The sequence below is a fragment of the Colobus angolensis genome, unplaced genomic scaffold (assembly GCF_000951035.1).
Source record: "Colobus angolensis palliatus isolate OR3802 unplaced genomic scaffold, Cang.pa_1.0 Scaffold751, whole genome shotgun sequence".
Taxonomy (NCBI): Eukaryota; Metazoa; Chordata; class Mammalia; order Primates; family Cercopithecidae; genus Colobus; species Colobus angolensis.
Window position 1 is genome coordinate 532886 of NW_012121277.1, and position 26552 is coordinate 559437.

Consider the following 26552-nt stretch of genomic DNA (forward strand, 5'->3'; position numbering starts at 1 on the left):
AGAAAGAAAGAAAGAAAGAAAGAAAGAGAAAGAAAGAAAAGGGAATGGGCACACTTAACACACTGCTGGTGGGAGTGTATATTAGTTCAGCCACCATAGAGAGAAGTTTGGAGATTTCTCCAAGAACTTAAAGCGAACTACCATTCAACCCAGCAATCCTATTACTGGGTATATACCCAAAGGAATAAATCATTCTACCATGAAGACACATGCACGTGTATGTTCCTTGAAGAGCAAAGACATGGAATCAACCCAAATGCCCATCAGTAGTAGACTGAATGAGAAAATGTAGTACATATACACCATGGAATCAGTGTAAATGCCCATCAACGACAGATTAGATAAAGAAAATGTGGTACATATACACCATGGAATGCTATGTAGTCATAACAAAGAACGAGATCATGTCTTTTGTGGGAAAGTGAATAGAGCTGGAGGCCATTATCCTTAGCAAACTAATGCAGGAACAAAAAAACAAATATCGCATATTCTCCTTTGTAAGTGGGAGCTAAATGATGAGAACCCATGAGCACATAGAAGGGAATAACAGACACTGGAACTTACTTGATAGTGGCAGGTGGGAGGAGGAAAAGAAGCAGGAAAAATAACTATTGAATACTGGGCTTAGCACCAGGATGACGAAATAATCTGTACAACAAACAACCATGATACAAGTTTACCTATATAACAAAACCGCATATGTACCCTTGAACCTAAAATAAAAAAAATTAAAAACAAAGTGATGGAGTTAACCTAACTGTCCATCAATGGATGGATGGGTAAAGAAAATATGATGTTACACAAAATGGAATACTATTAGGCCATTCAAAAGAATGAAATCATGTCATTTGTAGCAACATGGATGGAACTGGAGATCATTATGTTAAGTGAAATAAGCCAGACAGAAAAAAGACAAATACTGCTTACATGGAGGTTAAAAAAGTTTATCTCATGGAGATAGAAAATAGAATCATAGATATCAGAAGCTGGAAAGAGTGTGTGCATTGGAGGGCAGATGGAGAGTTTGGTCAATGTGTACAAACATACAATTAATTAGGTAAAAGAAGTAAGTTCTAATGCTTGATAGGAGAGTAGGATGACTATAGTTAGCAACAATGTATTGTATTTTTCAAAGTAGCTGGAAGAGAGGGCTTGATTGTTCCCAGCACATAGACATGATAAACACTATGGTGATAGATATCCCAAATATGCTGACTTGATCATTATACATTATATATATGTAATGAATATTCACTAGATGGAATTAATAACTTGGATTGCCCCTGCAAAAGAGACCCCTAGAGATACAGACTCTCCTGGATTCCCAAGAACATTCAGATTGGTGATAATACATTTCCTTTCCTTACAGGTCTTATGACAGGCCTTGTTAGGGAGGTAGTAATTATGTTAGTCTACTTAGTTGGGCTGCCATAACAAAAGTACCATAGATGGGTAGTTTAAACAAGATAACTTTAGTTTTGCAGTGTTCTGGAGGGTGGAAGTCCAAGACCAAGTTGCTAGCATGGTTACTTTCTGGTGAGGGTTCTCTTCCTGGCTTACAGATGATAACCTGCCTTCTCATTATGTCCTCATCTGGTTGGGGGGTAGGAGGGAGAAGAGAGGGCTCTCTAGTGTCTCTTCTTATAAGGGCACTAATTCTATCATGAGTGCCTCACCCTCATGACCTCATCTAAGCCTAAACAAAGGTTCCAATCTCCAAATACTGTCATTTGTGAGGTTAGGGCTTCAACATTTGAATTTGAGGAAACACAATTCAGTCCACAGCAGTAAGGAAACTGATAGGGGAAAGTGGCAACACGACAGGCAGGGTTATTAGGGGATGCAATAGACTGAATAGAGGTCCTAATCACATTTCCTTCTAGATTTGTATACCTGTGGAGCTCACAGAAGAACTCTTACATTTCCAATATGTCAACTCCCAGCACTCCCTTCTCCATTCTATCACCCTCCCAAACTACTCTGTGATAAATCAAGGATTGCCATATGCTAAAGTGTTCCAATGGGATTCAGTTCCATAGACAGGGAAGGAATTTCTTCGTGTTTAATAGATAAGAAATCTAATACGCATTGTAGGGAAGTAATATGCTCATAGTCTCACTGAAAACAGTATTTCAAACCAGATTTGCGACACATAGCTCTTATCTTCCAGCAGAAAGCTTTTCCTTCTGAGTACTTGGCTATTTCCTGAATAGACCCAGGCTTAAGGTTGGTTATGAGATAATTCAACAGAGATTTACAGGCTGCTAAAAATGCTGGGTAACTGTAATCCATACTCTGTACTTCACTGTTATTTCCATCTTTCTGGATACTCTATCCCAGTAACTGAAAATTAGAAAGCGCCCCTCCCCACTCCACCTTGTCCACCAACCTCCAACATCATTAGGGGAGAAGAACGCTGTGTACTTGTTCCCTTGGCACTTCAGGTGGCAAACTTTTATCCTTTCTCAGGCCAATTAAAACTTTGCAAGCACTTTGTTGCCCTGCCAGATGTCTTTAAGGACAGCATGCTCCCTAAGTCCCACATCACAATAAATATTACTTAACATAGACCAATAATTCCATAGTACATTTTAAAATATCAAGATTACTACTGAGATTGAAACATTGACTGGAAAAGAGCCCCAATGATTTCCTGATTTTGAAGCAATTATGGATGTGGAAACTGTCACCTTCCCAAAACTCAAGTCCTTCAGGAAGCCTTTCAGGATTAAAAACCCACCCAACATTGACTACTCAATTGCTCTACTTTGCATTCTATTGTTTGCCCTTGTTTAGTTGTTGCTTTGAAAACACTATTTTGGGATGCAAAGTTGTCAATGTGCATGTGTATGCTCTCTCTAACTAACTTGTGTGTTCCATATAGCTGCTTCTCAGTATAGTCTTGACTGCCTGTGCTTTATGTGTTCTAAATTTCATTTTCACGCATCTCTTTTCACTGATACAATAATCAGAAGTTGTGGGGAAGCATAAGAACTAAGGTTTGACAAAATATAGCTCATGCAACAGTTATCACATGCTGAATAGTAAAATGTGATAATTCTGTAACACTGGGAGCTAAATGATTTAACTTTAGTGCCCAAATATCTCGCTTCTAAATACCCTTTAATATTCCTCCATGTCCCAGTTTCTCCCTTATGTTGATGCCAACAAAACCTTAATAAAGTGATCATTAAGGTATGACCTCAGAATCAAAGAAAATATGATTCTTCTCAAGGACATCTACGTATAAGAACTCTTTTATAGGAGATGGTAAACAATGAACTTGATACGTGAGATTAGATGGAACAGCGATGCTGTATGTCATCTAGTCTTTGCAGTTCCCGCTCTTCCCAGCATCTCCTTTCATTGTTGTTAAGGATGTCTGTGGGAGAAGAAGAGAAAAAAGTAAGAAGGGACATCACTGGACTCTTGGCTGCCCTCTACCAACTGGGTGAGAATTGAAGGAGAGAGGAAACCTATAGGCTGCTTCTCATGTTTCATTTCCTTTTCCCTAATCCTGAAGAAGAACTGCAATATTGTCTCTTTCTCCCATTAATGAAGCAATGAATAAGCGGATAGCCTGGTGGCCCACCTCAGAGAGGTTGCCAGTGATGCAGTAGAGACTGGCTTCAATTTAGCTGACAAACTGTTAACTGCTTCTAGTGGTTTTCACAAACTTTTGTTAGACAGATTACTTAAAGCTGTTTTATCCTTTTTCTCCCTATTTTCTCATTTCTTCATCTCAAACAAAAGTGTACCTCCACCACCAACTCCAGGTGACCTCTCTTAGCTAAACACTCTTCTGTAATAAGCCCCTTACCCACACATACAATATAGGTGAACTGATTTGGCAGAAAGTAATTTTATTGTCATGAACTCTCTTAGCTGGAAATTAGGAAACTTCATGAATTATATATCAAAATATATATACAAAACACACAGTGTTCGTTGAAAAGAAATTGTGCTCTTTCTACTACTCACCTTCAAGTCATATGCAATCACGTTTCTGCGACAACATGAATAAATGTATCCCACTGGAAAGCATAGAATTGTCAAATATCAGAGAGGGAAGGGAATGTAGAGATAATTTAGCCTAACCCTCTCATTTTACAGAGGATGAGGTGAATAACCAGAGAGAGGACTTTACAAAGGTCACTCAGGTAGTTGAGAACAGAAGTGAGACTAAAACCACGGGCATGCTTATGAGTCTCTGTGTCAAAACAAACAAACATGTATTCAACCAAAACCTCAAGAACTTCCAAATGAGGAAGCACTAATCTTTTCAAAGAGACAGTGATCTCATTCATCATGTTTGAATGTCCCTTTTCCTCTCTGAACTGTTCTGCTGCTTGTTGTCAATTCCCAGGACACTTCCCTTCCCCTGCCTCTGAACAGCCCCCACAGATGAGCAATTCCTAAATGCATTTGCTATGACGTATGCAAAGGCCGCCACTCAGAGAAAAGGTCAGTGTCAGTGTCATCTGTTTCCAAATATGCCTCGTTTTTAAAAATCAGGCATAGCAATACTGAATACAAATTGCCTAAAGATTCACGAATCCCCTCTAAGAAATTCCAAGGCTCCTAAAGAAATGGCAAATCCAATGAAAGTTGTAATGTGATTTACCAAGCTTAAAAAGGAACATAAAAGGGGCATGAATAGACACCGTTTTTCTACTGGCCTAGGGAATTGTGCTGACGGGTCTGCAAGAGTAAGACATGATGCCTCATTCCTCTATCTTTATACTCAGCCATCTCTCTAGTGCCTTAGAATGTCAATTAGGTCCCATGCACGCTCTCTGGTCATGAGATATAGGGAGTCAGGTCTCTAGGGAGCCTCCAAAGAGAGAAGTTAAGACACAAAGGAAAAAAGTAATTATTTATGGCCATTTTGCTTGTATTTCTGATGTTAGTCCTTTTCTGCTCTGAATTCTGAATTTTCCACAACACAAAATAATGCTTGCTGTTTTATTTCAGATGCTACCAGACATCATTAATCAGATGGTTCACACAGACTTTCCCGTCATGAACACATCTTGATAGTCTTACCTTACACCACCCTCTTCTGTGCTATAGCCATACTGGACAACTCTAAGTTCCTGCATACATCTTGTACTTTGAGGCCTCAAAATTTCTACCACTGTATCTTTACAAATGATTTTTTAAATTCTAGAATGCCCCCAACCCTTTTATCATTCTTCAAGACTCAGTTCAAAAGTCATTTCCTCAAAGTCTTCCATGATCCCCCACTGCCACCCCAGATTAATTCTTCTATATATAATTTCTATTTTCCTATTAATTAAATTATTCACAAATTATTGAGTACCAACTACTTTTCAGGCACCATGGTAAGCATTGGGGATACAGCAGAAGAAAGACATGGTCCCTATCCTCATACAATTTACAAAATAGTAGAAAAGATAAGTAGTTGACATAAATATTTTTTGTAAGAAATGTATAGGTGGCTATGGGATGTCACTGCAAGTGATCTAACCCAGTCTTGAGAGGTCAGAGAAAGTATACTTAAAGAAGCAGTATTTAAATTAAGACCTCAAGTCAGAACATGAGTTAGCGGATGAGGAATTATTGCCTTCCAGGCAGAGAATACAGGCATAGAAAAAAACAATGAGGCAAATAGAGACTTGAGACTCTCAAAGAAACCAAAAGAAGGAGAAAGTAGCACAGTATAAGGATTCAGAAGAAGACCAGGCATTATAGGCTTCTTTAATAATTGAGGATCTTTCGATTATTAAAAACTCAAAAACAACGGATGCTGGGGAGGTTGTGCAGAAAAAGGAACACTTTTAGACTGCTGGTAGGAGTGTAAATAGGTTCAACCATTGTGGAAGATGGTGTGGTGATTCCTCAAAGCCATAGAAGCAGAAATACCATTTGACCCAGCAATCCATTACTGGGTATGCCCAAAGGAATATAAATCATTCTATTATAAAGATACGTGCCCATGCATATTCATTGCAGCACTGTTCACAATAGCAAAGACATAGAATCAACCTAAATGCCCATCAATAATAGACTGGATAAAGAAAATGTGGTGCATATACACCGTGGAATACTATGCAACCATAAAAAGGAATGAGATCATGTCCTTTGCAGGGACATCGATGGAGTTGGAAACCATTATCCTCAGTAAACTAACGCAGGAACAGAAAACCAAACACTGCTTACTCTCACTTAGAAGTGGGAGCTTAACAATGAGAACACATGGACAAAGGGAGGAGGATAACACACACTGAGGTCTGTGGGAGGGTTGAGGGGAGGGACAGCATCAGGAAAAATAGCTAATGGATGCTGGACTTAATACCTCAGTGATGGAATGATCTGTACATCAAACCACCATGGCACACATTTACCTGTGTAACAAACCTGCACATCCTGCACATGTACTTCTGAACTTAAAGTAAAAGTTGAAGAAGAAAAATAATTAAGAACCTTAAACTACAAGAAACAGGAAGTCACTGAAAAGCATTAGCATAGAGACTGTTTGGAAGGAAGAAAAGTACAAGCAGAAATATCACTGGTGGCTTGGAATAGAGTGATGGAGAAAAGTGACTACATTTGAGAGATATTAAAGATGGGGAATCTATAGGACTTAAATAATTGCATCTTAAGAAAGAGATATGGGAGGTGTCAAAAATGACAAAAATTGATGGTACTATAATTCTCTGAGGTAAGGAAAAATTGAAGAGGGCCAAAATTTTTTCAGGCAGTGGGATGGGTAGATAATAATTTTGGTTTGGAAAATACTGAATCTGAGGTGCTTATGAGATATACAAGTGAAGATAATAGTACATAGTAAATTAGGTGTATGGCTTTGAAGCTCAGAAGAGAGAGCTAAACCAGAGATAAGAAACTGAGAGTCGCCATCATAAATATGGTAATTGAAGTCATGAAAGTGGATAATTTTATTCTAAGGAGAGTAGAGTGAGCAAGGAAATCTCTTTGAAATCAAAACAAACATTTAAGAGTTACATAGAAGAGCCATGAAAAGAGGTAGTGATAGAATGGTAGAAGAGGTAGAAGGAAAACCAGGGGAGTAGAGTTTGCAAAATCAAAGGAAAGAGAATATATTAAGTAGGAGACTAATCATCTGAGGTGAATGCTGTTGAGTTGCCAAGAAGGAAGAATTTAGCAATGTGAGTGTCATTGTGACCTTATCAAGAGCTATTTCAGTGAAGTTGTGTGGGGCAAGCGACAGATTGGAGTGGGTTGAAGTGAAGAAATGGAAACAGAAATGTAGACAATTCAAGAAATTTGTGCTTAGGGGTAGCAGTGTGATTGTTCAGTAATGAGAGGGCTAAAGAATCCAGAGTGTTTTGTTTGTTTATTGGAAATACTAGAACATGATTAAAAGCCTAAGCAAGAACCCAGTAGAGAAATATTGGTTGAAGATATAGACAAGCAAGAAGCTAACTGATAGCATAAGTCGTTTGGGAAGGTAAAAGGGGATGGGATCTAGAATATAGTTGGAGGGATTGTCTTTTAATAGAAGGAAGTATATACCTCCTTGGTAACATGAAGGACAAAGAGAATAGTCAAAATGTCTACATCTAAATTTGGAGGTAGAATTGTCTCTAGATTTAGTGGTAGAAGTTTGGAGGTAGAGTTTAGTAGGTAGTAAAGACATTTGCTGAGATTGGAGGGAGTGAGAATAAAATGGAATTTTGAGAAGATAATTTTTAGCCAAGTTCTCTGGATGGGATTTTTTTCTAGAACTCCCTCCTGATTATTAAGAGGTAGTTTAATACAGTGGTTAAGAACCTAGAAGGTGTTGGGTAAATCACTTAACTTTTTTCTATCCTCAGTTTCTTCATTGTAAAAAACTGGATGGGATTTTTTTCTAGAACTCCCTCCTGATTATTAAGAGGTAGTTTAATACAGTGGTTAAGAACCTAGAAGGTGTTGGGTAAATCACTTAACTTTTTTCTATCCTCAGTTTCTTCATTGTAAAAAAAGGATCATACTTTTACCTACCTCATAATTTTATTACAAAAATAAATTAAATGAGTTATTACACATGAAGGGCTTAGAATAGTGCCTGACAAATAATAAGAACTCCAGTGTTGCTTTCATTCTTTTTCTTTGTTTGTCTGTTTATTTTGAGACAGAGTTTCGCTCCTGTTGCCCAAACTGGAGTGCAATGGTCTTGGCTCACTGCAACCTCCGCCTCCCGAGTTCAAGCTATTCTCCTGCCTCAGCATCCCAAGTAGCTGGGAACAGGCGCCTGCCACCACGTCCGACTAGTTTTTATATTTTTAGTAGAGATGGAGTTTCACCATGTTGGCCAGTCTGGTCTCAAACTCCTGACCTCAGGGGATCCGCCAGCCTCAGCTTCCCAAAGTGCTGGGATTACAGGAGTGAGCCACCACACTCAGCTGCTTTCATTCTTAATGCTCTCTAAATATTACCTGAGTCAGTTTGTTATTGGATTACATGGAGAGGCTGAAGACAAACTATTAGGTATAAAGGAGGGTGACATTTTTCTTCAAATGTTGATGTTTTAGTTTTCTAACTAAAGTATAAATGTAACAGAGATATAAGGTTTCTTTTATTCTTAGTTACATATACTTTTTACATCTCAGGAAATCAGTGAATACCAATATATCCCAGTAGAGAGGACTTGGTCCATAGAGGATGGAGTTGAGAATTGTTTCTAATAAGGAGCCTTGAGAATTCTGTTCTGAGTCCTAGGGTGATTCTTTTTCTAAATTCAGGTGCAGAGACAACATAAGCAGTTGAGGTTTTCAATCCTGTTCCAAACCTCTTCTCTGTCTTTTTCTGTATTAGAAGGAGGAAAGGTTTACCTCAATGGCTGGGAAAATCAGCAACGATTTTTTTAGGTGGAGGAAGTGAAACTGTTTCATAGCTATTAGCTACAAATATTAGTACAAATAGCTATTAGCTACAAAACATCTGGAAAGTTCCATAGGAGGTAAACCTCAAACCCAAAATACAAACATTTGCTCCCCACATTCATTGCAAAAGTATCGTACCATCTTAGTGACCTGAGTATAAACGTTGAAAGACTGAAGATAGACACACATTTAATTGTAAAAGATGGTGTAAGTTTGGGCAGAGTAGATGAGAACAATCAAATGAAACTAGCTGATATGGTGTCTTGAAGGTCGGATCAGGAATGTGGGCTGCCATACTTTGCTAACACAATCTACATTAATGAAAAGCCTAGATTACATGTACATAATAATATGCCACTTTATTATTTTCAGTACATTCTGTACAGACAAAATGGCTAAGTGCTGCCAAGCAGAGGTCCCACCAGACCTGATCCTGCCTGATTTATAATTAGCACATTTATTTGTTAGTATGCAAATGAGTACTGCTATAGTTCTTAGGAAAAAAATGTGCTATTAAATGAGTGCAACATTCTTCCAGCAGTCTTGCTCCAACTATTCATTAGTGCTACCAACCTGTTTTATCATAGAAGGTACGAAGTAAAACAGCAAACTTGCAGAAGTATGTGAATTTACACAATGGCAGTTTAGTGTTAAACAGGGAAGGCGGTATGAAGACATGGCAGGCCTCTGTGTAAGTAGCCATTGTATAAAATGGATCTCACAGTAGCATATAGAACAATTTAGGTAAGGTACAAAGTGGAATAAGCAAAGCAAATGGGCCTATTTGTAAGCTCATTTGCTCTAATTCGGATTTATACAGATATGGCTAAAACATCTTCAAATTAAGATTCAAAGCCTAGCTCCACCACTTACTAGCTTTGCGACTTAGGCTGAGCACGATCTTATGTCCTAGAACATCAGTGATTCTCAACAAATATTATTTCTTGACCCCCTCCTTCACATATCTGAAGACATAGTAGTATAGTAGCAATATAGCAAAGTAGTTCAGCAAGAGAGCTCTGAACTTTACTACACTGACTATATATCAATTTAATGAAATTATTCAGCCTTTTTAATCCTTGATTTCCTTATCTGTAAATTGAACATCTTAGTAGTCTTACTTAACTCATAAGGTTGTGGTGAATATTTGATAAGATAAGCCATGTAAAGCATTTAGCAGAATGCCTACAACATAGTAAGCACTCAATAAACACTTAACTCTTAAAGTGTTAACCTTAAGCTTTCTTCATTTTGGTTTATGCCCAATGAACTCCCTACAAATGGTCTTGTTAAGGACACTAAATGCTACCTGTATGTTGCTTTATTCAGTGGATATTTTTATATTATTTTTCTGCACCATTTAATAGAGATAACTACTTTTTCCTTGCTGAAATGTGAAAGCAAGGAAGATTTCAGGAGGAAGTGAAATTCAAACATGATAAAATTTTGGATCAGATGCTGGAAGGGGACTATGGAGTCTCTGTCTCTGGAGCACCATAAAGTGATCAGCAGTGTATTTGGGCACTCACATGCCCAAAGGCAGAGGCTGGTTCAGATTATCTCTGGAGATTTATTTTTGCCTTTAGAGTCTGTGATTCTCCTAAATTAGTGAATGATAGCGGCTACTATTTGTGCAGTAATAGCTAAAATGCAGGCCTGGGCATTTTACACGTGTCTTTGTAATCCTCACAAAACTCCAGTAAAGTAGATATTGTTGACACTTTAAAACTGATTAAATAGGCTTAGAAAAGCACAGATAACAATGTCATGAAGATAGTGAGCTATAATCCCAAAATATTCTTTTTTTCATTTATTCACTCATTCTTGTAGAAATCAATCAATATTTATTGATCATTTACTATGTGACAGGCACTGTCTTTAGTACTGATGTACAGCACTAAACGTAAAAGATAAAATCCATGCCCTTATGAAACTTGTATTTTAGTAGGGGGATAATATGACCCAAGATTTTCTGGTTCCAAGGCCTCATTCTGTTCTATAAGGTAGTGTAATACACTGATGGGCTTTCGTGTCATGTTACCATTTTACAATGAGGTTGAATTTTTTCCCCTTTTAGACACAGTAGAACCATGCACCAAGGAAATTGGACTACTATCTCCGAATTCTTTCTCCTGAGACTCACGGTGAAGTCTAAAAAGCAGCAGGTTATCTTCATGCTGTTTCTATGCATGTATCTGGTCACTGTGGTAAGAAATTTACTTATCATCCTGGCCATTATCAGTGATGCTCATCTCCATGGCCCCATATACTTCTTCCTTGTCAATCTATCTTTCACTAACGTCTTCTTCGCAACCACTACAGTCCCCAAAATCTTGGCAAATATTCAAAGCCAGAATTCAACTATATCCTTTGAAGGATGCCCTGCACAAATGTAGTTTTAAATGTTCCTGGTGGATCGGGATAATTTCCTATTGGTAGACATGGCATATGACTGATACATTGCCATCTGTCACCCATTACACTATATGTGGTATTACCGAGTCCCAAGAACTGTGCCCTGTTGGTTGTGACCCCATGGGTTATCTCCAACCTTGTCTCAATACTGCATCTCAGTCAGCTAAGCCACTTAACTTTCTGTGATTTCACATTTCTTCTATGACCTGGAACCCATTTTAGGACTTGCTTGCTCAGACACCCGAATCAACCACTTGATAATTACTGCCATTGGGGAAGTTGTTATCTTCATGCCCTTTACCTTCATTCTCGTCTCTTATGTCCTTATTGGCAGCACTATGCTTGGAGTTCCATCAGCCAAGGAGAAACAGAAAACATCCTCTACATGTTGTTCCCATCTCTCAGTTGTGTCCCAGGTCTTCTATGGGTTCATCATTGGAGTCTACTTTCTCTCCTCTTTTGCCTACTCAGCAGAAAGAGATAAGGCAGCTACTCTCATGTATATAACTATAACTCAATCAAATCCTTTATCTGTAGTCTAAGAAACGAGGACATGAAAGGAGCACCGAGGAGACCACTCAGCAGACAAGGTTTTTCTGGAGATGGTAAGCCTTGCCATAGAGATTCTTGTATTAACCTTTTAGATTTGGATAAGCACAGAGAGGATCCAGAGTCTCAGGCTAGTGTGCTTCCTTGGCAGTTTCCTTCCCATCCATTTCCTGCCCCTAATCCAGACCCAAGACTCTAGATCAGACTCATTTTCCCATTTAAAAAACACAACAACGAAACAAAACAAAATGCTCCTTTATTTCAGTCTTCACCACTCACATACAGAACTTTCCCTGAATAAGATCATGGTTGTATTGTGCTTAACAATTGTTCTCTATTTTTTAGTTTTTGTCTCCTCCCTCTACCAAACCCTACATGCTAGATTATGGACAAACAAAGAAGAAAGGAAAGAAAAAAGGAAGGGAGGAACTGATGATGCTATCTCAAAATAGCTTTTAGATAATACCATGTCAAAGCTCACAACTTCCAAACTATAACTTGATTCTCACAATAACACTTTAAAGTAAATATTATGGGTGCTGACGAGTTGATGGGTGCAGCACACCAACATGGCACAAGTATACATATGTAACAAACCTGCACGTTATGCACATGTACCCTAGAACTTAAAGTATAATAATAAAAAAAAATAAAGTAAATATTATACTGTTCCCACATACTAGGCAAGAAAAATGATGTACTAGGAGAATAAAAAAAAAAATAAGGTGAAAACAGTCATGTCCCTTGTCTTACTCTGAGCCCTACTGAGGCTCCCCACTGAAGTCAAAGTTCTTCAGCATTGAAGATCCTCTATCACTTGGACCCACCTATATTTCCAGGAGTACGAACCATCACTCACTAAGTCCCGCCATCCTTGGTACACCCTACATTCTAGCTACACTGAACACTTTGTCATTCCTGAGCAGTCTATGAATTTGCTATGAATTTTTAGTCTACACGTTATGTCCAGTCCCTGTTCCACTCTCTCTTCCTACAGACATTCAACAGTTTCTTTAAGGCTCCATCTCAAGTGCTACACCCTCTGTGAATTCTTCCATAATTCTCACACCTTTCTAGGTAAAATTACTTACTTTTCTCCTCTATAGCACTTTACTTTGCTTTTACATCACTTAGCAAATGAATTATAATTATCAGAATATGTGTGGTGTTATCCAACATGCCCTGAGCTGTTTTGGGAATGATGCAAAACTATGTTTGATTAATCTCTGTGGTTCTAGTCTGAGTATAATGCTGAGAACAGAGTGGGTGCTCAGTAAGACAAATTGAATTAAAAAGTTACCATTTTTCAGAATGAAAATATTAGTTTCATTCAGAATGAAAATATTAGTTTCATTGCCTATCTGTTAAGTTATCCTCGATGAGTAATTAATGTCTCTGAGCTTCACTGTCCCGCTGATATAATCCATGACTTAGTTATACTAACATCTGCCTCCCAGCTGCCCCCATTGGTCATATATATAGAACACTCTGGGGTTAAAACTTTTTGAGACAAGAGGCTAAGAAAGTGACATACTGGGTGGGTACAAGGAGTCCAAAATAATCAAGAGGGACAAAGAAAATAAGTTATAAAACATACACAAGAATAGAAGGGCTTGAGGTACATAAGGATTTTTGTATGACTATGGAAGTTAAGGCATGATACCAGGGCCCTTTTATGCCATATCTGTATAATATCCTAACACTTGCTCATGGAGGAAATTTTAGGCTATTCATGCACCTGGTACCACCAAGATATATCCCACTGAGTTATACTGCCCAGGTTGAATGTACCTGGCTCATTGTTTATGACACCTTTCAGGGCTGGATTCAGGGCTTTGTGATTACACAGGCACCACATTGGGTCTACTCAGTGCTACTCAAAGTGTAGTTTGCAGACCTACTCCAATCATACAACTATTTGTTACTGGCCAATAGAGATAATAGGTGTGACATAAGTTTAGAAACTGAGACTGAGCATTTAGAAACATAGAGAGATTTCACATTTCCAGAAATTTTTATTTTATAAAAGCATTCATCTAGGAAAATTTGAAAATTTAAAAAAGCTAGTCATCTCATACAATTAGAGAAGCACTGGATGATTCTTCTATTTCTTCTTCTCCTCCTCCTCCTCCTCTTCCTCTTCCTCCTCCTTCTTCTTCTTTTTCTTCTTCTCCTTCTCCTTCTCCTCCTCCTCCTCTCCTCCTCCTCCTCCTTCCTCCTTCTCATCCTTCTCCTTTGTCTTCTTCCAGACAAAATCTTAAGCAGGACGCTGCCTTATGAATGAGTTTTTAACCAATTCAATCAGGATTTGATATTGCTTAGTTAATTTTAAAAGGCAGTTAAAGCAAAGAGTCATTAAACCTCTTTACACCCAGACCCTTAATACTTTTTTTCAGAATATGCTATCTTGACTTACTCCATGTAAAGAAATATTCCTTAGCTAATCTTTGGATGTAAGGCCAAGACCTTTTCCTTGACTGTGGGTCAACTGATCGAGTTCTGCATAACCATTTCTACATAAATCCCCCCCACAATATATCATTCAAAATGCATCAGCTTTGGCTTCCAGTTTCAATCTTTTAATAAGGGAAGCAAGAACTTAAAGACAATCACAAAGCAAGCTAAATGTTTAATCCTCCTTAGGTAGTTTTCAATTTTGTCTTCAATCTTTCACATCTAATTTAATAAAATGTTTTTAGTGACCTGCCTATTTGGAGTCTTTTCAATGCATGCAACTTAGTTTTCAAAGAAATGACTTTCTTTTGTCTTCATAATGCATTGTTTCATATAATTTTAATTAAACTTAATTTAGGTTTAATTAAAATTATGGGAGGTGGCTGGCTATATGGCTGAATAGGAATACCTCTGGTCTGTAGCGAGATCAACGCAGAAGGTGGGTGATTTCTGCATTTCCAACTGAGGTACTCGACTCGTCTCATTGGGACTGGTTAGACAGTGGGTGCAGCCCACAGAGGGCTAGCTGAAGCAGGGTGGGGTGTCGCCTCACCTGGGAAGCACAAGGGTTCAGGGAACTCCCTCCCCTAGCCAAGGGAAGCCGTGAGGGACTGTGCCACGAGGAAAGGTGCATTCCAGCCCAGATACTACACTTTTCCCACAGTCTTCTCAAACTGTAGACCAGGAGATTCCCTCAGGTGCCTACATCACCAGGGCCCTGGTTTTCAGGCACAAAACTGGGTGGCCTTTCGGGCAGACACTGAGCTAGCTGCAGGAGTTTTTTTTTCATAGCCCAGTGGCACCTGGAATGCCAACAAGACAGAACCATTCACTGCCCCGGAAAGGGGGCTGAAGCCAGAGAACCAAGTGGTCTAGCTCAACAGATTCCACCCCCATGGAGCCCAGCAAGCTAAGATCCACTGGCTTGAAATTCTTGATGCCAGCACAGCAGTCTGAAATTGACCTGGGATGCTGGAGCTTGGTGGGGGAAGGGGTGACTGCCATTACTGAGGCTTGAGTAGGGTGTTTTCCCCTCACAGTGTAAACAAAGCCACCAGGAAGTTCGAACTGGGTGGGGCCACCACAGCTCGGCAAAGCCATTATAGCCAGACTGCTTCTCTAGATTCCTCCTCTCTGGGCAGGGCATCTCTGAAAAAAAGGCAGCAGCCCCAGTCGGGGGTTATAGATAAAATGCCAATCTCCCTGGGACAGAGCACCTGGGGAAAGGGGCAGCTGTGGGCACAGCTTCAGCAGACTTAAATGTTCCTGCCTGCAGGCACTGAAGAGGAAAACAGATCTCCCAGCACACCACTTGAGCCCTGCTAAGGGACAGACTGCCTCCTCAAGTGGATCCCTGACCCCCGTGCCTCCTGACTGGGAGACAGCTCACAGCAGGGGTCGACAGACACCTCATACAGGAAAGCTCCAGCTGGCATCTGGCGGGCACCCCTCTAGAACGAAGCTTTCAAAGAGAGGAACAAGCAGCAGTCTTTGCTGTTCTGCAGCCTCCGCTGGTGATATCCAGGCCAACAGGGTCTGGAGTGGACCTCCAGTAAACTCCAGCAAAACTGCAGCAGAGGGGCCTGACTGTGAGAAGGAAAACTACCAAACAGAAAGGAATAGCATCAACATCAACAAAAATGATGTCCACACAAAAAGCCCATATAAAGGTCACCAACATCAAAGACCAAAGGTAGATAAATCCACGAAGATGAGGAAAAACCAGTGCAAAAAGGCTGAAAATTCCAAAAACGAGAATGCCTCTTCTCCTCCAAAAGATCACAGCTCCTCGCCAGCAAGGAAACAAAACTTGGAGAATGAGCTTGACGAATTCACAGAAGTAGGCTTCAGAAGGTGGGTAATAACAAATTCCTCTGAGCTAAAGGAGCATGTTCTAACCCAACGTAAGGAAGCTAAGAACATTGAAAAAAAGGTTAGAGGAACTGCTAACTAGAATAACCAGTTTAGAGAAGAACATAAATACCTGATGGAACTGAAAAACACAGCAAAAGAACTTCATGAAGCATACACAAGTATCAATAGCCAAATTGATCAAGCGGAAGAAAGGATAACAGAGATTGAAAATCAACTTAATGAAATAAAGCATGAAGACAAGGTTAGAGAAAAAATAATGAAAAGGAATGAACAAAGCCTCCAAGAAATTTGGGAATGTGAAAAGACCAAACATACGTTTGATTTGTGTACCTGTAAGTGACGGAGAGAATGGAACCAAGTTGGAAAACACTCTTCAGGATATTATCCAGGAGAACTTTCCCAACCTAGTAAGATGGACCAACATTCAACTTCAGGAAATACAGAGAACACCACAAAGATACTCCTCGAGAAGAGCAACCCCAAGACACATAATCGTCAGACTCACCAAGGCTAAAATGAAGGAAAAAATGTTAAGGGCAGCCAGAGAGAAAGGTCGGGTTAACCACAAAGGGAAGCCCATCAGACTAACAGCAGATCTGTCTGCAGAAACCCTCAAGCAAGAAGACAGTGGGGGCCAATATTCAGCATTTTTTTAAAAAAGAATTTTCAACCCAGAATTTCATATCCAGCCAAACTAAGCTTCATAAACAAAGGAGAAATAAAATCCTTTACAGACAAGCAAATGCTGAGAGATTTTGTTACCACCAGGCCTGCCTTGCAAGAGCTTCTGAAGGAAGCAGTAAATATGGAAAGGAAAAAGTGGTACCAGTCACAGCAAAAACATATCAAATAGTAAAGACCATCAACACTATGAAGAAACTGCATCAACTAACAGGCAAAATAATCACCTAGCATCATCATGACAGGATCAAATTCACACGTAACAATATTACCCTTAAATGTAAATGGGCTAAATGTCCCAATTAAAAGACACAGACTGGCAAATTGGATAGAGTCAAGATCCATCAGTGTGCTGTATTCAGGAGATCCATCTCACATGCAAAGACATACACAGGTTCAAATTAAAGGGAAGGAGGAATACATACCAAGCAAATGAAAAGCAAAAAAAAAAAAAAAAAAAAAAGCAAGGGTTGCAATACTCAATACTAGTCTCTGATAAAGCAGACTTTAAACCAAGAAAGATCAAAACAGACAAAGAAGGGCATTACCTAATGGTAAAGGGGTCAATGCAACAAGAAGAGTTAACTATCCTAAATATGTATGCACCCAATACAGGAGCACCCAGATTCATAAAGCAAGTTCTTAGAGACCTACAAAGAGACTTAGACTCCCACACAATAATAGACTTTAACACCCCACTGTCAATAATAGACAGATCAATGAGACAGAAAATTAACAAGGATATCCAGGAATTGAACTCAGCTCTGCACCAAGCAGACCTAATAGACATCTACAGAACTCTACACCCCAAATCAACAGAATATACATTCTTCTCAGCACCCATCGCACTTACTCTAAAGTTGACCACATAATTAAAACTAAAACATTCCTCAGCAAATGCAAAAGAATGGAAATTATAACAAACAGTCTCTCAGACCACAGTGCAATCAAATTAGAACTCAGGATTAAGAAACTCACTCAAAACCACACAACTGCATGGAAACTAAACAACCTGCTCCTGAATGACTACAGGGCACATAACAAAATTAAGACAGAAATAAATAAGTTCTTCGAAACCAATGAAAACAAAGACACAATGTACAAGAATCTCTGGGACACAACTAAAGCAATGTTGACAGGGAAATTTATAGCATTAAATGCCCACAGGAAGAAGCAGAAAAGATCTAAAATTGAAAGCTTAACATCACAATTGAAAGAACAAGAGAAGCAAGAGCAAGGAAATTCAAAAGCTAGCACAAGAAGAGAAATAACTAAGATTAGAGCAGAACTGAAGGAGATAGAGACATGAAAAACCCTTCAAAAAAAAAATCAATGAATCCAGGAGCTCTTTTTTTTTGAAAAGATTAACAAAATGGATAGACCATTAGCCAGACTAATAAAGAAGAAAAGACAGACGAATCAAATAGATACCAAAAAATATGATAAAGGAGATATCACCAGTGATCCCACAGAAATACAAACTACCATCAGAGAATACTATAAACACCTCTACACAAACAAACTAGAAAATCTAGAAGAAATGGATAAATTCCTGGACACATACACCCTCCCAAGACTAAACCAGGAAATATTTGAATCCCTGAATAGACCAATAACAAGTTCTGAAATTGACACAGTAATTAGTAGCTTATCAACCAAAGAAAGCCCAGGACCAGAAGGATTCACAGCCGAATTCTACCAGAGGTACGAAGAGCAGTTGGTACCATTCCTTCTGAAACTATTCCAATCAATAGAAAAAGAGGGAATCCTCCCTAACTCATTTTATGAGGCCAGCATAATCCTGATACCATAACCTGTCAGAGACACAATAAAATAAGAAAATTTCAGGCCAATATCCCTGATGAACATTAATGCAAAAATCGTCAATGAAAAACTGACAAACCAAATCCAGCAGCACATCAAAAAGCTTATCCACCACGATCAAGTCGGCTTCATCCCTGGGAAGCAAGACTGATCCAATATATGCAAATCAATAAACGTAATCCGTCACAAAAACAGAAACAATGACAAAAATTACATGATTATCTCAATAGATTTAGAAAAGGCCTTCAATAAAATTCAACACCCCTTCATGCTAAAAACTCTCAATAAACCAGGTATTGATGGGATGAATCTCAAAATAATAAGAACTATTTATGACAAACCCACAGCCAAGATCATAATGAGTGGGCAAAAGCTGGAAGCATTCCCTTTAAACACTGGCACAAGGCAAGGATGCCCTCTCTCACCACTCCTATTCAACATAGTATTAGAAGTTCTGGCCAGGGCAATCAGGCAAGAGGATGTGATAAAGGGCATTTAAATAGGAAGAGAGACAGTCAAATTGTCTCTGTTTGCAGATGATGTGATTGTATATTTAGAAAACCAGATCGTCTCAGCCCCAAATCTCTTAAAGCTGATAAGTAACTTCAGCAAAATCTCAGGATACAAAATCAATATGCAAAAATCACAAGCATTCCTGTACACCAATAATAGACAAACAGAGCCAAATCATGAGTGAACTCCGATTCACAATTGCTACAAAGAGAATAAAATACCTAGGAATCCAACTTACAAGGGATGTGAAGGACCTCTTCAAGGAGAACTACAAACCACTGCTCAAGGAAATAAGGACACAACACAAACAAATGGAAGAAAAATCCATGCTCATGGATAGGAACAATCAATATCATGAAAATGGCCATACTGCACAAAGTAATTTATAGATTCAATGCAATCCCCATCAAGCTACCATTGACCTTCTTCACACAATTAGAAAAAAGTACTTTAAATTTCATATGGAACCAAAAAAACAGTCCATATAGCCAAGACAATCCTAAGAATCCTAAGCAAAAAGAACAAAGCTGGAGGCATCATGCTACCTGATTTCAAACTATATTACAAGGCAACAGTAACCAAAACAGCATGGTACTGGTACCAAAACAGATATATAAACCAATGGAACAGAACAGAGGCCTCAGAAATAACTCTACACATCTACAACCATGTGATCTTTGACAAACCTAACAAAAACAAGAAACTGGGAAAGGATTCCCTATGTAATAAATGGTGTTGGGAAAACTGGCTAGCCATATGCAGAAAACTGAAACTGGACCCCTTCCTATACCTTATACAAAAATTAACTCCAAATGGATTGAAGATTTAAACGTAAGACCTAAAACCATAAAAACCCCAGAAGAAAACCTAGGCAATACCATTCAGGACACAGGTATGGACAAAGACTTCATGACTAAAACACCAAAAGCAATGGCAACAAAAGCCAAAATTGACAAATGGGATCTAATTAAACTAAAGAGCCTCTGCACTGCAAAAGAAACTATCATCAGAGTGAACAGGCAACCTACGGAATGGGAGAAAATTTTTGCAATCTATCCATCTGACAAAGGGTAATATCCAGAACCTATAAGAAACTTAAACAAATTTACAAGAAAAAAAAACCTCATCAAAAAGTGGGCAAAGGATATGAACAGACACTTCTCAAAAGAAGACATTTATGCGGGCAACGAACATGAAAAAAAGCTCATCATCCTGCTCATTAGAGAGATGCAAGTCAAAATTACAATGAGATACCATCTCACGCCAGTTAGAATGGTGATCATTATAAAGTCAGGAAACAACAGATGCTGGAGAGGATGTGGAGAAATAGGAATGCTTTTACACAGTTGGTAGGAGTGTAAATTAGTTCAACCATCGTGGAAGACAGTGTGGTGATTCCTCAAGGATCTAGAACCAGAAATACCATTTGACCCAGCAATCCCATTACTGGTTGTACACCCAAATGATTATAAATCATTCTACTATAAAGACACATGCACGCATGTGTTTATTGCAGCAGTATTAACAATAGCAAAGACGTGGAACCAACGCAAATGCCCATCAATGATAGATGGATAAAGAAAATGTGGCACATATACACCATGGAATACTATGCAGCCATAAAAAAGGATGAGTTCATGTCCTTTGCAGAGACATGGATGAAGTTGGAAACCATCATTCTCAGCAAACTAACACAGGAACAGAAAGCCAAAGACCGCATGTTCTCCTTCATAAGTGGGAGTTGAACAATGAGAACACAGGGAAACAAGGAGGGGAACATCACACACTGGGACCTGTTGGGGGGTGGGGGACTGGGGGAGGGATAGCACTAGAAGAAATACCTAATGTAGATGACGGGTTGATGGGTGCAGCAAACCACCATGGCACGTGTATACCTATGTAACAAAACTGCGCATTCTGCACATGTATCCCAGAACTTAAAGTATAATTAAAAAAATAAAATAAAATAAATTTTTAAAAATAAAATTAAATTGTGATTAGAAAACAAATGCAAGCAACAAAAACAGGTTTTGGGAAAAACACAATTGCTACTTTGTAAAGTAAGACAGGATTGGTGGCATAGGACCATAATGATGTGGGCATATTAGAGAATAGCCAACTGGCTGGATGCAGTGGCTCATGCTTTTAATCTCAGCAATTTGGGAGGCTGAGGTGGGATGATTGCTTGAAGCAAGAGTTCGAGACTAGCCTGGGCAACATGGTGAGACCCCATAGCTACAAAAAATAATTTTTAAAAAAAATAGCCAGGTAAGGTAGCAGACACCTATGGTCCCAGCTACTTGGGAGGCTGAGGTGGGAGGATTGCTTGAGCCCAGGAAGTCAGGGCTGCAGTGAGCTGTAACCATGCCACGGCACTCCAGCCTGGGCAACATATCAAGTCCCTGTCTCAGAAGAGAGAGAGAGAAAGAAAAAGAGAGAGAGACTAGCCAACTAGTTACAATTATTCGTTGGGGCATTGCCACTGGCCAGAAAGTTTTGCACAGAGAATGGATAGTGTCTTTAATTTAGAGTGTTTACATGAAGATCAGTTAAGGGAAAGGTTAGTGCATATTAAAAAGATAGAAGCAGAGCTGTTGTGATTAAAGCTGAGGTAAGGGACCTGGGCGCCTGCCCTTTCAGTCTACTCCTCACTTTAACTTTGGTCATATATAGAAATTTGGTCTCTAATAGGATGCAAGAATTTATACTAGTGACTGAATACAGGTTTCCCATGCCCTGAGGAAGATCTCCTCTCCTCCCTAGCCCCTTCTAAACTACTCAAGATTCTTGTTGTAGGGCAAACATATGCAGTTTCTAAACTCACTCACCAAGCTGATGACAGACAAGCAAAAATAAAGGTATACAAAAAAGGAAGTAAAGAGGTGGACTGTTGCCATGCCAACAAAATAAGATTTCAGTTCCCAGGACCTATCATGAGGCCAGAAGAGGCCAGAGCAGATCGTGTTCAGCCCAAGATGTTGGTGAGATGACAGAAAATCCTTTTCTGTAGTGCCTGTATTGTGAATGGAAATACCAAAGAAAAGGCCCCGCCTGTATGCTGCTGATTTTGCCATTGTGGAGGGAACGGAGCATTTCTGAACATGTGGCTTCTACAAGACAGAGACTATATCTTCTTCATTTCTGAGGCCCTGCTCTCCATCCTGGACCTTTTCACAGAGTAGGGACTAAACTACTTATGAAATGAATGAATAAAAATTTGCCCTTAAGTCCAAGATCTTGGGCAGAATTATGCCTGATCTGGAATTTTAGACGAATCAATCACCTGATCCCAAACTATCTGGATCTTCAGTAGATCTGATTGCATATTCCATAGCCAGAACAAATTCATTTGTAGATTAAGTCAACACCGGCCTACAGCATATAATTTCAGATGCCTCAAAAATATGAAAAAGAGGCATGTGACATACTTACGCGATTTTGTATGAAGAAATGAGGAAACTCGATGCCTTTATTACATACGTATCTGCTCATGATGTTCTCAACACCAGATAAGGAAGATAGCTCCTGTCCCTGGGAGCTTACAGTGTAATGTAGTCTTCTATACACCATTTAGCAACCAAAGAAAAAAACACATAAATACATTGAAAAATGAACGATGCCTTTGCATTTTGAATGAGAAGAGAATGGAATGCCTACTGGAAATTAAGGTGAAGCAGTTTTTGTAGGGTAAATTGATAGACACAGTATCCGACAGACCTGGCTTTAATTCTTAATTCTTTAATTGTCAATCCAATTCTTAGCTGTATGATGTAGGGCAAATCATTTCATTTATTTGGTCCTCAATTTCTGCATGTGAAAAGTGAGGTTAATAATAACTATCCCAATGATTTGTTTTATAGACTAAGTTAAATATTGGGTATAAAGTGCCTGGCTCATAATACATTCTTATTACATGTGAGTTTCCCTCTCTTCCTTCCTTCCTTTCTTCTTTACATGTTTAGATGCTGAAGGTCCAAAAGGACATTAACTATATTGCAAGTCATCTGGATGTTTACCTCAAGAAGGACAGGAATTTAAAACGCTGTCCAAAACAAGGAAAGAAAATAATTTGAAAATAAATACAGATGTGGAAAAAACTAAAAGAGTATGAGAAATCAAAGGAAAATTTCAGTTCAAAGTAATATACTTATGTATCAAACATTTTAAAAAATAATAAGTTTCTTGAGCATCTTCTTGTGTAGTTCTTACCCAGATTGGCCTTGAACTTTATAAAGGAGGATTTTCAAGAAAACAAATCACTTGCATTTTTATTAAACAATAGATAATGGGGCTTAACAAAAGAATTCTTACCATGTAAAAAATTGATACAGTCTGGCCTTGGTCCAGAAAATAGTTGGAAGAATGTCACATATATAAACATAATTTCCCCATAGAAGAGAATGATAGCAGTTAAATGTGAAGAAAAAGCGGGAAAATCTTTGGATTTGACTACAACTGAGAAGATCCTCAAGAAAGTGACAATGATGAACATGTGGGAGACAAGGATGACCGGTCAAGAGCTCATCCAAATGAAGCACCCAGTGAAAAAAAAAAAACAAATAATTCATTATGTGAGTGTCTGTGTAGGAGAGGACCAAGAGTAGGAAACTGTTACCAAAAAAGCTGCTGATGATTTGAACTTACACAAGTCAAATATAGAGATTGAACCTCCTAAAAACATAATATGGATAACTCCATGCCTGTAACATGAAACCACTAGTTGGATACAACAAGCTTGGGACATAGTGACAATATAGAGCATGAGTTGTCTGATTGGCATATAAATGTCCTTGCCCAGGGAGGCTAGAAGATTGCATTCAGTAGTCACAAAGAACAAAAATACCAGTATCTGTAGCACACAATAGAAGAAGGAAATTTTCTCTGCCAAAAATTTCACCAGTGCTTTGGAGACTGTGGGTGGGAACAAACAGAAATGTCTGAAGATAACTTTTCAACCCTCACTCTCTCAACACCCTCCACCATTTTGGATTCATCAGTCTCTATTATTTCCATTTTATGTCTATGTGTACCCATTGTTTAGCTCCTTGAATCCATAATAGAACATATATTTTGAAACATAATAATATAATTTCAAAAAAGCTAAAAAGTAAATCTATGAAGGATAAACTTTAGAGGAAGAAGTACATGGTGGTATGGAAATGGGACTAACTCTGATAAAGATCAGGAAGCCAGTTTCTTACAAACAGGACTGCATAACTATTCATAACAGCAAAGACATAGAATCAACTCATATACCCATCAATGATAGACTGGATAAAGAAAATTTGGTAAATATACACCATGGAATACTATGCAGCCATAAAAAGGAACAAGATCATGTCCTTTGCAGGGACATGGAAGGAGCTGGAAGCCATTATCCTCAGCAAACTAACACAGGAACAGAAAACCAAACACCACGTGTTCTCACTTATAAGTGGGAGCTAAACAATGAGAACACATGGACACAGAGAGGGAAACAACACACACTGGGGTCTAGACAGAGGCAGGGGAAGGAAGATAATCAGGATAAATAGCTAATGCATGCAGGGCTTAATATCTAAGCAATGGGTTAATAGGTGCAACAAACCACCATGGCACATTTACCTGTGTAACAAATCTGTGCATACTGTACATGTATCCCAGAACTTAAAAGAAAATAAATTTTTTTAAAAAAAGAAAAATAAAAGTCATCTTAGTGCACAGTTATACAGGAGGGGTAGTCATTAAAATTTTGGCAACAAATGATCAAAGAGAGAGTATATGTAAGAACCAGAAATGCTCTGCATTTCCGTAGTAGTAAATTTCAATGTTTCTAGACATGAAAAATAGTTTTTCTTTTTTCTTTTTGAGATAGGATTTCACTCTGTCATCCAGGCTGATTACAGTGGAAAGATCATAGCTCACTGCAGCCTTGACTTCCTGGGTTCAAGTGATCTTTTCTCCTCAGTCACCTGAGTAGCTGGGACTACAGGCGCGCATGACCATGCCCAGCTAATTAAAAAAAAAAAAAAAAGTTGTAGCGATGCGGTCGCACCATGATCCCCAAGTTTGTCTCCAACTCTTGAGCTCAAGGGATTCTCCCACAAAAAAAAAAAAAAAAAAATAGCTACGTATACCAAGACAAGTGCCCAAAGGGGATCACTTGTATTTGTGGATCGTATGTGATTCCAGATGAAACAAATTTTGTCATCAAATTTTATTAGCAAACTGTGATTCTTTAGTGCATCCCTGATCACAACTGCTGCATCTTATTAGCTCAACAGAAGAATGTTCCATTGGTAAAAATAACAACAGTTAGAATTTCTGTACACACACAGTAGTCAGTGGAGATATGGAGTTATTATCTTGGAATACGGAGTGTTAAATACAAGAATGCAAGTCTTTATTTTTAGAAGCCTGGAGCACAGACCCTCCTTCAGATCTCATCTGGGAAAACAGTGATTAACCTGGTATGTGACGTCAGCCAGATCATTTCATTGTCCCAGTACATCAACTCCATAGCCTCTCACTACTCCTACATAGAACATAGCCTGATATTTTGTATGCAGTAGATGCTTTGAGACATTTTCATACTCTTTAGTTATGCAACAACTTTGAAGAAAATAACCCAAAAAATAACCCAAAAGAAGGAAACAGTGTTTAGAACAAAGGCATTAATTGTGAAAGTCACTGTATTTTCTATATTTTGTATAGAAATACACTGTATTTTGTACATTTCAATATGCAGTTATGAGTGCTTGGCTTCTGAAGTTCATTAACTCATTCTATGACCTAGGACCTTGGCTACACCATGCAATATTTCATAAACTGATTACACAGGTATGAAATATATAATTCCTGCCCTGAATGAGCCTACAGGTTAAAGGTGAAGATAGTCTCAATACAGGGTAAGAAGTACATGTAGGGAACTGAATACTGAGTCCAGATATACGCTGAATACATCTACAGTTCCTGGGTGGGACTTTGGGACCCAGTGACTTAAGATTCCTCAAGATCTCAAACTGACATTCTCAGTGCTTTGGAAGGTACCATTTTGAAACAAAATGTTATATCTGCTAATTCAACTATACCATAGAATTGAAATTCCCAAGTCCTCTAAGATCTTGTCTCACTGTGCTTTCCTAGATAGTCAGTACCCGATTTATTTATGCTGACATCTTACATTTTCCAAATATGCGTATTTGCTTAAGATTAGGCAGTTCTTGCATACCCAAAGAAAGTGTCCCTCAAGCACTCGGCACTCACTTATGTGCTTTTCTAGTAATACAGGCAGTGATATACTACAAGGCTACAGTAACCAAAACAGCATGGTACTGGTACCAAAACAGAGATATAGACCAATGGAACAGAACAGAGTCCTCAGAAATAATA

The 26552-nt window shown here is 38.7% G+C and overlaps 1 pseudogene; it reads left to right on the forward strand.

Annotated features, from left to right (window-relative positions):
- The window catches only part of LOC105501847, a 22523-nt pseudogene extending 10490 nt beyond the window's left edge, over positions 1–12033 (forward strand).
- Positions 12034–26552: the final 14519 nt, after the last annotated feature.